This window comes from Muntiacus reevesi, chromosome 1, assembly GCF_963930625.1.
Source record: "Muntiacus reevesi chromosome 1, mMunRee1.1, whole genome shotgun sequence".
In the NCBI taxonomy this organism is placed as follows: domain Eukaryota; kingdom Metazoa; phylum Chordata; class Mammalia; order Artiodactyla; family Cervidae; genus Muntiacus; species Muntiacus reevesi.
The window spans coordinates 153,720,805-153,736,035 of NC_089249.1; the positions used below are offsets into that span (position 1 = coordinate 153,720,805).

General features: G+C 36.6%; 1 protein-coding gene and 1 pseudogene across 6 annotated transcripts in view; one reads left to right on the forward strand and one right to left on the reverse strand.

Annotated features, from left to right (window-relative positions):
• The window catches only part of EPS15 (epidermal growth factor receptor pathway substrate 15), a 138,280-nt gene that overhangs the window by 112,524 nt on the left and 10,525 nt on the right, over positions 1-15,231 (forward strand). The gene's annotated exons all lie outside the window — the stretch shown is intronic.
• Positions 1,469-2,436, reverse strand: LOC136151896 (large ribosomal subunit protein uL6 pseudogene; annotated as a pseudogene).

Consider the following 15,231-nt stretch of genomic DNA (forward strand, 5'->3'; position numbering starts at 1 on the left):
GTGCACAGTCTTAACCACTGAACCACCAAATAAATTCCATATTCCCACTTTAAAGGTCAGGAAACTGAAAATACAAACATTAAGTAACTTGGTCAAAATTTACAGTTTTATTAGATTTGAACAATAAAGCCAAGATTCAAACCTATGGCTGATAGAGTCTAAAAGCTTTTTCAACTAAGTAACTATTTCTCTCTATTCATTTATTGTCTAGGAGAGCAGGGAATTAGAAGTAGACTCAAACATGTAAATACTTCAGTATCATGCTAAAAATAGGGTGCCTTATTTTTCCAGAGGAAAATAGAGTGAGTTACTCAGTGTAGAAATTTGCTGATTGTGACAAATTGAGGATTATGAGTGTAGAGAAAGATTAGTATAGAAATGCCTTCACAATTTGAATTTCTTGGGCAAATACGAAGATGAGATTCAACAGTGTGCATTATTTGTTTTCAGCTTGAAGATTAACATCCCACATAAGTAATAAAGAATGTAAAAAAGCAGATATGTAGAAAAAAAGATTTAATGTAGTGCTGGGTTTGGATTTAACCTAAAATTTAGAACTACAGCAAATAAGATTTCTAAAAGGCTTGTTGTAATAAAAGTGGTCAAATTGTATCTTTTTAAAATACATGAGCTCTTTTAGAGTCTCATTATTGAACTGATGAATTAATGTATTGATAGGGATATTATATGATAAGAAAGGATAGCCTAAGAGAATAAAACGAAAGGGTAATACATTTTAATTAACTCTTGATTGCCCACACTGAGGAATGGTAAGTGCCATGAGAATTCATTATCGCTGCAAGCATTTAAAGAAAAGGGAGATGGCCTCCCTTTAGGGCAACTCATGAATGATTTCAGAGCAGAAGGTGGCTTTTGTGGTATGCCTTGAAAGAATGGCCTACATAAGTAGATATGGGAAGTGTAGTTAAAGCAAAGAGAGCAAGGACATACAGTGCATGTTCGAAGAAAAGCAGACATTTTGGTAAAGCATACTTATAGATAGAGAAATAGTCAGATTAAGTAAGGCTAAAATGGTTGATTGTGATCTCAGTGTAGGTTTCTGTTGCCTTTGTTGGTCTTCTCTTTCAGTTCCAGTTCCTAGCTCATTTCCTGTAAAGTGGAAGATGACTATAGTAGACTGGAAGTGGGCTAAGGTTTATTGTTTTTATCATCATAGTAATAGATACCATTTACTGAGCACTTGCTTAGTTCCAGCACTGCATGTGCTATTTTCTCATATTTGGTCTTGTTTAATTCTCACAGCAACTACCTGAGAAAATTGCTGTTACGTTTATTGTATAGACAAGGAAAATCAAGAAATGGAGAGATGAAGCCATTTCACAAGGTTAAGGAAGTAGTAATAGATGGACTCACATTCAGATGATGTCTCTAGTTTTCCACTAGCCTCTTTGGTCCTTCTTTCTCTGTCTCTTTGCTAATTCTTTCTCTTTTCCCAAACTTCTTTATGTTGTGTTGCTCTAGGTCTTAGACTCTGAACTTGTCTTCTCTGTCTCTGTTCCTTGGGGTTCTCATCTGGTTTTATGGTTTTACATACTCTCTCCATATTGATTTCTAACTCTAGCCACACTTTTTCCCATGAACTCCAGACACCTGTAACCAATTATCTACTGACATCTCCACTCAAACATCTCATAGATATGTCTAACACAACATGTCTAACACCACACACCTAATCTTCCTTCCCAAACCTGCTTCTCTTGAATCTTTCCCCATCTTTTTTTTTCTCAAATCAAAAGACTTTTTATTGCCTCTTTAAAATATCACAGTTTAATCCATAGAACCATCTGGCATCTTGCTGTTTCTGCAGCCAGACCACTCAGATCTTATTCATCAGCCTGCTGAACTGTTACTTTTTCAGAAACATAGATACCATCCAAAAACTTTGATATCCTTGTCTTTAACTGTGGTGGCTTGCTGAATCAAAGCAGCCAAACTTGACACAAGTTCATTATTGTTTGCTTCGAGAATCATCTCATCTTTCTGGGTTTGACATACTGAACAAGCAGCCCCTGGCCTCATCCGAACCCTGTGGATGTATTTTTCACCCAGAAAATTTCAAATTTCCGCAATAGAACCAGTCTCCTCAATAACAACTTTGATGGGGAAGTGGACTTACACAGACCTCATCTTGTAACAGAAGCCCAATGTAACACCCTTGATCATGCTCTGACTACAAATCCTGTGAACAGTTGCCAGTTCCTTTCTGTTTCCCCACCATATGTCAGCCCAGAGCCTCTTCTTTTTCTTTCCAAGGAGACGGAGTTCTACATTGATGTGATTGAAGGGTACCTCTTGGGCCCTTCACAATAACTGTCTGTCCTTTCAGAGTAATGTCAAAAATTTTTCTGGAATGTTGACAGTCTGCTGAGAATGGTCTTCATTCTCACAGTAAATGTAGCAAAGAGCTTTCCCCATCCTAACCCATGGTAATTTCATCTTTAACGTTGCTAAGACCTAAAATCTTAGAATCATTCTTGGTTCTTTTCTCTTACTCTGTCTCTAATGTATCAATAAATGTTACTGATTCTACCTTCAAATTATATACAGTAAAAGCCTTACAATGGCCTAAAGCTTTCTAATAATATCTCATTGTTATTACCTGTGCTCACTCTGCTCCAATCACACTGACTTTACTGTTGCTCAAGAAACAGACTCAGCTCTTAGCTGTTCCCCATTCCAATCATCCATAGGATGATTTTTCTCCATATATCCACAGGATGACCTCTGTTACCTCTAACAAATCTTGGCCAAAATGTCATCTTATCATCTAGCCCAGCACTCCCACCATAATGTTTTCTATTCCTTCTTACTGTATTTTGGTTTATTAATGCCTTTGGTTTATTAATACATAGTGTACTATGTAAATTTCTGTGTTTTTCTCTTATCTCCTCTTACTTCTACTAGATTTTGGCATCCACAGGAACTTGAATCTTTTTATTCACTGATATCTCCCAAGAACCTTAAACTATACCTGGGGACATAATATTACTGAATGAATGGATGAATCAATTACTGTTCTCACAGAGCATGTGAAAGGAGCCCAGTGGATGAGAATTTTTATTTGGGGAAGGGGGGCATATTGTTCATTTTTTTCCTGATAAGTGGGTATTTTAACATTGTGGTGGAAAATACATGATATAAAATTGACCATTTTAGCCACTTTTAAGTATACAGTTAGTGATATTAAATACCTTCATGTTATTGTGCAACCATCATCCATCTATCTACAGGATTTTTTTCATCTCCTAAAACTGAAACTGTACCAGTTAAACAAGAACTCCCCATTTTCCCTTCTTACCAGGCCCTGGCAAACACCATTTACTTACTGTGTTTATGAATTTGACTACTCTAGGTCCCTTATAAAAGTGGAATCCTATCGTATTTGTCTTTTTGTGTCTTGGGCTTATTTCATTTGTCATAATTTCCTCAAGGTTCATCCATGTTGTAGCATGTATCAGCATGTATCCTTCTTTAAGACTGAATGATATTCTGTTGTATGAATATGCCACTTTTTGTTTATATATTCCTCCATCAATAGACATTTGGTTTGCATCCACATTTTGACTTGCATTCACGACATTTATGTTGTGAATGATGCTCTTATTCATATGAGTTTACAAATACTTAATCAAGTCCTTGGTTTCAGTTCTTTTAGGTATTTAGAATTTCTCAATCATATAGTAACTGTTTTTGATTTTTTGAGAAGCCATCATACTGTTTTCCATGCCTTACTATTTTACATTCCCATCAGCAGTGCACAAGGATTCCAGTTTCTCTACATCCTTGCCAACACATACTACTTTTTTAAAATAATAACCATATTAATGATGTGAAGTGGCAGCTCATTGATTTGATTTGCATTTCTCTAGTGAATAATGATGCATATTGGCCATTTGTATATCTTTGTAGCATCTATTCAGATGCTTTGTCCATTTTAAAAAATCAGTTGTTTGCTTTTTTGTTGTTGCAGTGTAGAAGTTCCTTATATTTTGTAGATATTAAACCCTTATGAGATATGATTTGCAAATATTTTCTCCCATATCATAGGTTGCCTTTTCATTCTGTTGATACTGTCTCGGTGCACAGAACTTTTAAATTTTGATGTTGTCCAGTTTATGTACTTTTTCTTTTGTTGCCTATGCTTTTAGTGTCCTATCCAAGAAAATATTGCTAAATCCAATGTTGTGAAGTTTTCATTTACTTTTTCTTCTAAGAGTTTTTAGTTGTAGGTCTTACATTTAGGCCTTTGATCCATTTTGAGTTAATTTTACTTCATTCTTTTTCATATGGATATCCCATTTTCCCAAAACTACTTGTCCTTTCCCATTGAGTGGTTTTAACATCCTTGCAGAAAATCATTTGACTCCACGTGTAAGGGTTTATTTCTGGGCTCTCTATTCTGTTCCATTGATCAAAGTGTCTTAAAACCAGAACTGTTTTGATTACAATAGCTTTGTAATAAGTTTTGAAATCAAGAAGTTTGAGACCTGTAACTCTGTCAGTTTTTCAAGATTGTTTTTGCTATTCAGGGTCCCTTGAGATTCCATATGAATTTTAGGGTAAATTTTCTGTTTCTGCAAAACAGTGTATTGGGATTTTGACAGTGATTACATTGAATCTGTAGAGTGCTTTGGATGATATTAACATCTTAACAATACTGAATCTTCCAGTTCATGAATGTTGTCTGTTTTTCTCTTTATCTCTATCTATTTTCTTTCAGAATGTTTTATAGTTGTCAGTATACAAGTCTTCCTTGGTTAAGTTAATTCCTAAGTATTTTATTCTTTTTGATGCTATTGTAAATGTCATTGTTTTCTTAATTTCCTTTGCAGATTGTCCAAAGTATCAATATATGGAAATGCTATTGATTTCTGTGCATTGATTTTGTATCCTGCTACTTTGCTGAATTCATTTATTCTAAAGTTGTTTTTTTTTTTTAGGGTTTTCTGCATGTAAGATTGTGTCATCTGAAAACAGATAATTTTACCTCTTCCTTTTCAGTTTGGATGCCTTTTTTGTTCCTCCTTGCCTAATTGCTCTGGCTAGGATTTCTGTGTTGAATAGAAGTGGTGAAGGTGAGCATCCTTGTCTTGTTACAGATTTTAGAGAAAAAGCTTTCAGTATCTCACCATTGGTATGATGTTCACTGTTGGCTTTTCATATGTAGTTTTTATTATGTTGAAGTAGTTTCCTTCTTTTCCTAGTTTGTTCAGTGTTATCATGAAAGGATTTTTAATTTTGTCAAGTATATGCTTTTTCTGCATCAATTGAGATGATCATCTGGGGGTTTTTTCCTTCATTCTGTTAATGTAGTGTATTACATTAATTGATTTTCCTGTGTTGAACCATCTTTACATATAAAATGAGAGTCTGTATCTTCGTCATCTGCAGTCTAGCTGACATCTTGATTTGAATAAGAATCTAAGAATTAAAACTGTTTAGAGTTGAGTGGGCAATATGTTAGTTGCGTATGGGGCTGAGTTACACAGACTTTCCACAGATGTAAGACATATCAGTGGTCTGAATGTCCTTTTTCTTTTTTCTTTCTTTCCACAGCCATATAGGTCATTCAAACTTTGTTTTTGCATTTTTATCATTTAATCTTTATAATGATTATATGGGAGGTGCTATTCTTTCTCTCTTTAATAGTTTGCCCTGGGTCACAATAGCTGCCTCAGTTTCTAACCCATGTCTTACTTCAGAGCTCATGCTATTAATCATTTTGTTACCATGCCTCTGCCTTATATCTTCTCATCCAGTTCTGACAATACAAAAATTGGAGTTGGGTGATGCCACCGATTTTTTTTCTCTCTCAGACTTACATTACTGCCTTTGTTAGAGCTGAAGGAACCATAGACATGCTCTAGACCAGAGTTCTCACATTATTTTTCATGAAATTAGCTTCCAGAGGGGCCTTTAGGGGGTTGGCTAAGTCTAGTTTCATTATTTTTTAAGTGTCTCTGAATTTTTAAAAACTGAAGTTTAATTAGGTATATGCTTTTAGATCTAATACAAATAAGATTTTGACATTGGAGTGCACTGTAATATCAAGTTATGTGGGTTTTGTGTAAACCTATAAATAAACATTTATTTAAATCACTATGAGATTATAAGACTCTTGTTCAGAAATAAGTTGCTTTCTTGGATGAATAATGTTTTTCAAATAGAGTGAACAAAGCCAAGTACAGAAATAAGTTTGATCCCTGACTTGAAACATTTGTGTTAATCAAAATTGCTTCATTGTTCTCATTGTCACTGTGATAAGTAAATGTTATAAATTTGAACTTAAAAAGAATTTAAGAGTGAATTCTTAAAATCCATCTTACTTGTTTCATATATTGGAATTCCATTTAAGATTTGAGAATTATTCTCTGGTCTGATTGCTTAGTATATGAAGAGAAGCTGAGCCCCAGGACTACTTACTAGTTTACTTCTAAATCCCTGTCCATTGATCTTTCTGCTGTGTTATCCTGCCTCTTATTTACTAAATAATAAAAATGAAAAATTAAGATGTCTTTGGAACCCAGAATTTGATGAAGGGCCCTGAGAGCAAATGAAAAAAGGTTAGGTAAAAAAAATGAAAGAATTTTATAAGAATCTTATAAAAGGTCTAAAGACTTTGGGGTTGAGGGAAAATAATTCAGACTTCACCCTTACTAGGCTCTTATTTCAACAGTGATAACAAGAACTAATTAGGAAAGAAGTGGGTTATTTGAAGCAAACCCAGGCAGTGACTTTGGAGATTATCAAGCTTTTTGGTCTCAGGATCCTTTTTAAAATGAATGAAGACCCTCAAAGAACTTTTGTTTTGGGGGTCTTATTTATCAGTTTTTACTGTTAGAAATTAAAACAGAAATCAAAAATTTTTAATTCATTTAAAAACAAAAATAATAAACCCATTACATATTAACATAAATACCATATTTTTAAACAAAAGTAATAACTCCAGACCAAAAAAGAAAAATACTGTGAGAAGAGTAGCATTGTTTATATATTTTTGCAAAGCTCTTTAAATGTGCAGCTTTTGCTGGATCTTTTTATCTGCTTCTGCATTCAGTGTGCTACACTATGTGTCTTGCTTGAAATGTATGAAATGAAGATCTGCCTCACACATTTGGAAAAAGGGAGGATTATTTTAATAGACTTTTTAGATAATTGTGGATATTTTTCTTAGTTGTTATTTGTTATTCAGTCACTAAGTGTGTCTGACTCTTTGCAAGCCCATGGACTGCAGCATGCCAGGCTTCCCTGTCCTCCACTATCTCCTGGAGTTTGCTACTATACCAAAAATCAATAAATTTTAGTGTCTTCAAAGTTAGTTACACACACACACATACACACACACACACATACAGTTAGTTAAAATTAGGAATATGAAACTGTATCAATGAACTTTTCATATTCTGTTGCATTAAACTCCATTAGTCTTTCTTGCACAATGAATGAATCTTGTGCCCCATATATGGCTTTGTAACATGCATTGATCATTTGGAACGTACTGGTTCACTCAGTTATGTGTGTCTTCCAAATGTTAGCACATTTCATTATAAATAGTTTTTAAAATCACATTTATTGATATCACCATCCGTCTCATGAGAGTCTTTTACTTAAATATTGGTATAATGTTAAGCTTACGAGGCAGATAAACCTTTCCAGGATTCTAATTTTTACTTGATAGCTTGTAATTTTTATCATCTGCATAGAATACTTTCAGTTGTTTCCCTTTAAGTGACAGATTCACTTTGTTTAGGAAAGTGAAAGAAAGTGAAGTTGCTCAGTCGTATCTGACTCTGCGACCCCATGAACTATAGTCTACCAGCGTCCTCCGTCCATCTGATTTTCAAGGCAGGAGTACTGGAGTGGGTTGCCATTTCCGTCTCCAGGGAATCTTCCTGACCCAGGGATTGAACCCAGGTCTCCTGCATTGCAGGCAGATGCTTTACCCTCTAAGCCACCAGGGAAGCCCTTTATTTAGGAAGATACCTGAAATACTTAAAACCGAATAACCATCATTTACTTGTCTCTTCTTTTAAGTAAAACTGGTATTCCAAGAAAAAAGCAGCTAGTTCACTTTGTTTCTCAGACCATCATGTAAGTGCTTTTCCTTCAGATAGTCATTATACTTTGGTACTCAGCAGAAATGTTTTGTGTGTGTTTCTCATTTTGTCTTTCATAATTTTTAGATGTGTACCTAAGGGTCACAACTTATTTAAAATTAATAGTTTTTATTGATTCATCAAGGACAGACATTGATAAGTACACCTGGCCTTTTTCCCTCCATGATTCCCCTCCGTGAGTTTGTGGAGGCGAAGAATACAGCCAGTACAATTTGGTGTCACTGCCTTGATTCCTACTAAGGCACCCACCACTTTTTTTTTTTTTTAAACCCACCACTGGTTTTGCAACACTGTTGCAATTAATCAATACAATGAGAAAGATAATATCATCTTCATATCTTGAAGATCTTCATATCATATTTTGACCTTACAGACCTCCCTAAAGAGGTCTTGGACTTGTGGGATACATGGACCACACTTTGAGAACTGCTGATCTAATATGTTGTAGAAAATTTTCCTGTTGCCCTGTATTGTGCTGGTCTCTGTTCCCTCAGGCCAGTTTGCTCCCAGGAGGTATCTGGGACAGATGTCTTTTATTCAGAACAAGAGCAAGAAAATAATCTCAATGTCCTAGAGAAAAAGCTGAAGAGTGAGGCTATCTTTCTGTTCTATATTTAGTCTGGTGCTTCTGTTCTTCTCTCAGTACACACTTCCTGTGATGGTGTTGTCCAGTTCTGTGCATTCAGCTATAGCCTGTTCCCTGATGACTCCTAGATTTTGCCTTCTATGCCTGATCTCTCTCCTGAGCCTCCAGTACCTTCAAGTTACCAGCTGGATATATCTCCTTAGGTGTCAGCTCAACAGTGCTTAGAATTAATTGTCATCTTTTCCAGTTAGTCTCTCCTTTGAAGTATAATATAAGCAATTACAAAGAGTAAAGCTTGACCTCCTACATTCCAATTTTATACTAGTTACATTGTTATTGGTCCTCAGCCAGTCATCCTAGACTTCTCTGTCCTTCCTCATCTTGAATAAATTGCCAGGTCTTGTTGTTTTACCCACAATTGGACTCTGTCTATTCCTCCTTATACTCAGTTTGGTTGGGTCCTCCTCATGTTTTACCTGGACTGTGATACTAAATTGCCTCCAGTCTCTTCACCTGCTGATCTGTCACCTGCATCACTGCCAGAATTGCCTTTGTTAATATTTGATCTTAATCAGTTCAGTTCAGTCGCTCAGTCCTGTCTGACTCTGCAACCCCATGTACTGCAGCACACCAGGCCTCCCTGTCCATCACCAACTCCCGGAGTTTATTCAGACTCATGTCCATTGAGTCAGTGATGCCATCCAACCATCTCATCCTCTGTCGTCGCCTTTTTTTCCCGTCTTCAATTTTTCCCAGCATCAGGGTCTTTTCAAATGAGTCAGTTTTTTGCATCAGGTAGCCCAAGTATTGAAGTTTCACCTTCAGCATTAGTCCTTCCAATGAATATTCAGAACTGATTTCCTTCAGGATGGACTGATTGGATCTCCTTGCAGTCCAAGGGACTCTCAAGAATCTTCTATTGACACCACAGTTCAAAAACATCATCAATTCTTTGGCACTCAGCTTTCTTTACTAACCACAAATCTAAGTCACTAGCCCTATGTTCCAAATAAATGTGTGTGTGTGTTTATAATAAGAGGGCTTCCCTGGTGACTCAGATGATAATAAAGAATCTGCCTGCAATGTGAGAGACCCGGTTTGATCCCTGGGTCTGGAAAATCCCCTGGAGAAGGGAATGGCTACCCACTCACAGATACATGTCTGAAAGAAGTTGTCCACTGATAGCATTACCATCTTATTCAGTTGCCCAAGCACAGATCTGTGAGTCATCTTCTGTTCCAGCCCTACTGTCCCATCCTAGTGCTTCTGGGACTTAGCAGAATGAAAAAATTGACTGCTAAAAAAAATGAATAAATTATCTGTCTCAAATCTGCTACATTGTCATAAAATTTTGAATTCAATAGAAACCTAAACAGTCTAGAAAGAGATTGTCATCAGTAGGACATAAATGCTTGAGTCCAGTTGCCTGAGCTTAACTCAGATACATTGCTAGTTGTATAGGTTTTTCTAAGTCTTAGTTTCCTAAACTATAGAGTGAGGTTAATAATTACACTTCGGGCTTTGTGGGGTAGATTACATGAGATGATGTATGTTAAAGTATTTATTGTAGTTCCTATCATAGTAGATGGTAGTTGTTGTTGCTACTGCTACTACTTTTTAATGGCTTGCAAATGCAGACTGATGTCACTTGTAATGTACTCTTGGCTAGTTCCAAGTGAGATCTGACAGTGAAGAGTGTGTGTATATGTTGTCAACTCTTTTCCTGGAAAGGATTCTTTTAGTCTATAGTTGTTTTCTCTTCTCTTTTGTTTTTAAAATTCTTTTGTTTGAGAAATGAAAGATGGACTTTTTTTTTTAATGTTTAAGTTGGTAAATCTGTGTTTTCCTCCAACTTACAAATATATGTAGGTTCTTAATATATTTATTTAGTTTACTTGTTCATAAACTCTTGCCGTCTAGAAACCACTGAGACTCAGATACGTGGCATTATAAAACCAAAGTCACAAACACAGGATGTTTACCTTCCTTACTCACCGAGAAATTTAGTGTTTACTCCGCAAAAAGATTAATCCCACAGAACAGAATTGTAAGCTTTCAAAATAAATTAAAAATATAGGTAAATTTTTGTTGTTAAAGATTAAATGATAAATCACTGTACCTCTAAAATTTAGTAGTTATGGCAGTGATAGAAGGACCTTAAATAGTTTTAATATTTTGTCTCACATTGGGTTGTTGTTGTTTTTTGTTTTAGCATTTGCTCCTGGTGATAGATACCGTGTAAATTAAGAAATAAAACTAAAGAAAGCAAATTCAGGTTACTCAGTTTCTATTTTTTTTTTTTATTTGTAAACATTCTTTTTACAATTCGTTAAAAGAGTTGGATACGCCTGACTGACTGAACTGAACTGATAAATGAGATTAGTTCAGGTGCCAGAAAACTTTTTGCATGGAATATTTTACTGACTTCTAATGAGAAAATGCATCATCTTTCCAATTCTTAATTAAAACTTTATAACATTCTGAGGTTATAGAAGAGCTATCGTGATGTCCCCACAGCATCTTTGACACCAGCATTAGGAAAATGTCAAGTAGGTCTGTGTTTTTATAGGAAATGACTCAGACTAAGCATGCATATGTTCATATATTTTATAATTCTTAGCCTCTGCTTTCTTTCATGTTTTTTTCTCTAATTTTCTCCATTTCCACAAACCACAGGCCAATCACGTCTCTTCATGGCCACTTAATTTTTGAATGAAAAGATATGTGTGTATGAACGGGTATATATTTGTGTGTAGTATGCGTGTATCTCTCTTCTCCCACCTCCTTTCTGTCTACAAGTAAAAGAGAGTGAGAGCTTTTTGTAAAGTCTTTTTTCCCCTTTCCACATAAATCTAGTTGTTATTTCTCCTTTGCTCTCTTTCAACTTTAACACTTTCTGTGTAGCAGTTGTGTACAAGTATATCACTCAGTTAAATCATGAGTTCCTTGAAGATAAATGTGTCTTCTGTCCCTCTAAATCCCTGGTACCTAGGCTTGAGCATGATAGATGCTTAGTAAATGTGAGTGGATTATTGGGTGAGTGAGTGAGTGAACTCTTTGGAGACCAGCCTGAGAAAGTAGAGCCTCTGCTGATGACTATAATTCACAAGTATCTCTTGAAGGTTTTCTTTGAGTTTGAGCTTAATTATCTTATGGATTTTGAGCATTCATGGAGGTAAAGGTTTCTCCCTCCTCCCAAGATTCTCTGGTTAGACAGCTGTTCTGTGGGGATTATTTGTGAGCCTTGAGGTTTCCCTTATTCCTTGTTGGTCAGCTGGTTGTACTGAGAAATGTGGTTTCTGTTTGGAAGATTCTTAATAATGAGATGGTTTTTTTCTTTCAGTATTTTCAAGAAAAATAAGTGTCTCATCTTTGCCAGACCTTGCTTTAGGCCTTGAGGATATAATAGTGAACAAAACAAAGTCCCTGTCTTTATAGAGCTAATGTGGCAACCCAGTTCAGTATTCTTGCCTGGAGAGTTGCTTGGACAGAGGAGGCTGGTGGGCTGTAGCCCATGGGGTCACAATGAGTTTGACACAACTGAGCGACTAAGCACAGCACAATAAACAAATATATAACATGTCAAGTATGATGACTGCTATGAATTAAATTAGGTTAAAGGGTTAAAAGGGGCTTCCCTGGTAGTTCAGCTGGTGAAGAACCTGCCTGTAATGCAGGAGACCCCAGTTTGATTCCTGGGTCGGGAAGTTCCCCTGGAAAATGGATAGGTTACCCACCCCAGTAGGTAGTGGGCTACTACTGGTGGCTTCCCTGGTGGCTTAGACGGTAGAGAATTCGCCTGCAATATGGGAGACCTGGGTTCAATCCCTGGGTTGGGACGATCCCCTGAGGAGGGTGTGGCTTGTCTGGAGAATTCCATGGACAGAGGAGCCTGGTGGGCTACGTCCATGGGGTCATAAAGAGTCGAACACAGCTGAGCTTAGACTAAGTGCAGCACAAAGGGGTAAAATATGCCTAAATGTAGCTTTATTATTTACACCTCAGAAAAAAGCATTCAGCGTAGTATCATCTCAAATATATAAGGACAAAATACCAGGAAAAAAAGCTGTTAAAGAAGTATGCTAAAACATTGGTAAGGATTCTTTCTTTTAAATTATTGTATAATAGACATACATTATGTTAGTTTCAGGTGAACAGCATAATGATTCAACATTTGTGTGCATTACAAAATGATCATCTCAATAAGTCTGTTTACCACCTATCACCATACAAAGTTGCAATTCTTTTTCTAGTGATAAGAACTTTTGAGAGTTACTTTCTTAGCAACTTTCAAATTTGCAATACAATGTTACTAACTTTAGTCCCCATGCTATACATTACATCTCCATGACTTATTTGTTTTATGACTGGCAGTTTGTATCTCCTGATCCTCTTCACCCATGTTGCCCATTCCTCAACTCTTCTCCTCAGGATTATTTCTGCTGATGAGACTATAGATGGTTTTTTAAATGATGCTTCTGTGTATTTCTCCAAATGATCCTTACCTTGATTCTTGGCGAGAAGAGGGTGCTAATCGGATCACATTTGCATTCAAAGCCTCATTCTGCTGATAGTGTCTTTCACGGTGTGCACTTCGTAATATTTCAGTCAAACCTGACCTAACTCTGCACTATTGCCACATGTATAGTGACTATTTTTAAAAGCTATGGGACAGTGCAGAGCAAAAGCATGAAGCAGATTTTTCAGTTCCCTCCACTGAAATGCAGAGAAGGCAATGGCAACCCACTCTGGTACTCTTGCCTGGAAAATCCCATGGACGGAGGAGCCTGGTAGGCTGCAGTCCATGGGGTCGCTAAGAGTTGGATGCGACTGAGTGACTTCACTTTCACTTTTCACTTTCATGCATTGGAGAAGGAAATGGCAACCCACTCCAGTGTTCTTGCCTGGAGAATCCCAGGGACGAGGGAGCCTGGTGGGCTGCTTGCTGTCTATGGGGTCCCACAGAGTTAGACACAACTGAAGTGACTTAGCAGCAGCAGCAGCCACTGAAATGAGGCCAACTCCTTTTCCATCATTAACCTTCTACTAGTCAGGAGAGTGTTGCATCCTGCTCAGTCTGTAGCTCAGCTGCCACTGCATCAGGAATCACAGGAAGAAGAGAAAGAAGGAAAAGCCATGACCAGGCTGGGCCTCAGGCCTGGGCCTCAGCAGATATATAGTAATACAAAAGCATCCTTTATGACAAAAGCTGTAGGATTTCCTGTAACTCTGGACTTTCAAAATCCTCCTCATGTTCAGAGTTGTTGGTGTATCCCTAAAAGACTGATTTTCACTATGCTTCTGCCCACCCCGTGACTGTCTTGGTGACAAGACAAAGATAATGTAGATCTTCCTTGCCCCTCTTTTGTTTATGTCCATGGTGTGCTTATTGTTAGAGATAAAGGCACACTTTATACATTTACATGAGTGGGTGAGTACACTTTTGTCCTAAAACTGATATGATGTAAACATGAAGAATTGAGGATTAACAAGAACATTTTTTCTGTGCCCATTTGCTCTGTCTTACCCTCTCTTTTGAGATTCTCTTCTCCTTCCTTTGTTTCTTTCTACTTTCCTATATCAAGCTGCAATTCCTGTAAACATTCTTTGACTTAACTGGTAGCGTTTATGCCTAAATAGGCAAAACCTATCACAAAGTAAGTCAGTTTGTGCCAGCTGAAAATGTTAGTCTGTTTGTTAAGTGCACTATGATGGAACAGATAACTTCTCATGCCTGTGAAGCAGTGATTAAATATTGCTTTTGCAGTTTCTGTTCCTTCTCTGTAATAGGTTTCTCTCCTCCACCTGCATTTATTCAGCATGCTCCCTTCTTTATCTGAGAGACCTAGCTCAAATGTAATGACTTCTTCAGGACTTTTCTTGATTCTCCTAGACAGTGGCTTCTACTCCAGGTTTTTCATACCTCTCTACTAGTTCATTTAAGATTATTTTATTATTATTTGTATGTTTCTTACTATACTGTTGAGTTCTTTGGATGTTAGAAACTGTGTCTTCTTGTTTTCTTAAATTTTGTATGTATGGCCAGTGAATGTTTTTTGACCATTCATTCTTCACTGGATAAATGTTGTTCCTTGTTTCTAAGGACCTCACTAATCTACTAAGAGTGATGTATCAGTCCCAGATAACCATAATACAGTCAGTGCCACAAAGAAAGAAGAAATCACTTTTGCTCTGTAAACTGGAGACACCTAGGATATTCCAGGCTTTGTGGATATGGTAGCAGGTGAAATGGCCTTGAAGGATGTGTGTGAAATGTGAAATAATGGGGTTTTTTTGTTTTTGTTTTTTACTTTTTGATGTCTTTATTAGAAATAGTTTACGCATACAGGAGCTATATTATTTGATGTATATTCCAAAGCCTTAAACACTTTACCTACAGTTAGTTCATATATTTTTGATTCTTAAATCATTCATCAGTTGATTTATACAAAGGTATATCTCTTGTGGGGATATCAGTGTGTTCATCTGTCTTTGTGGACTTAAATC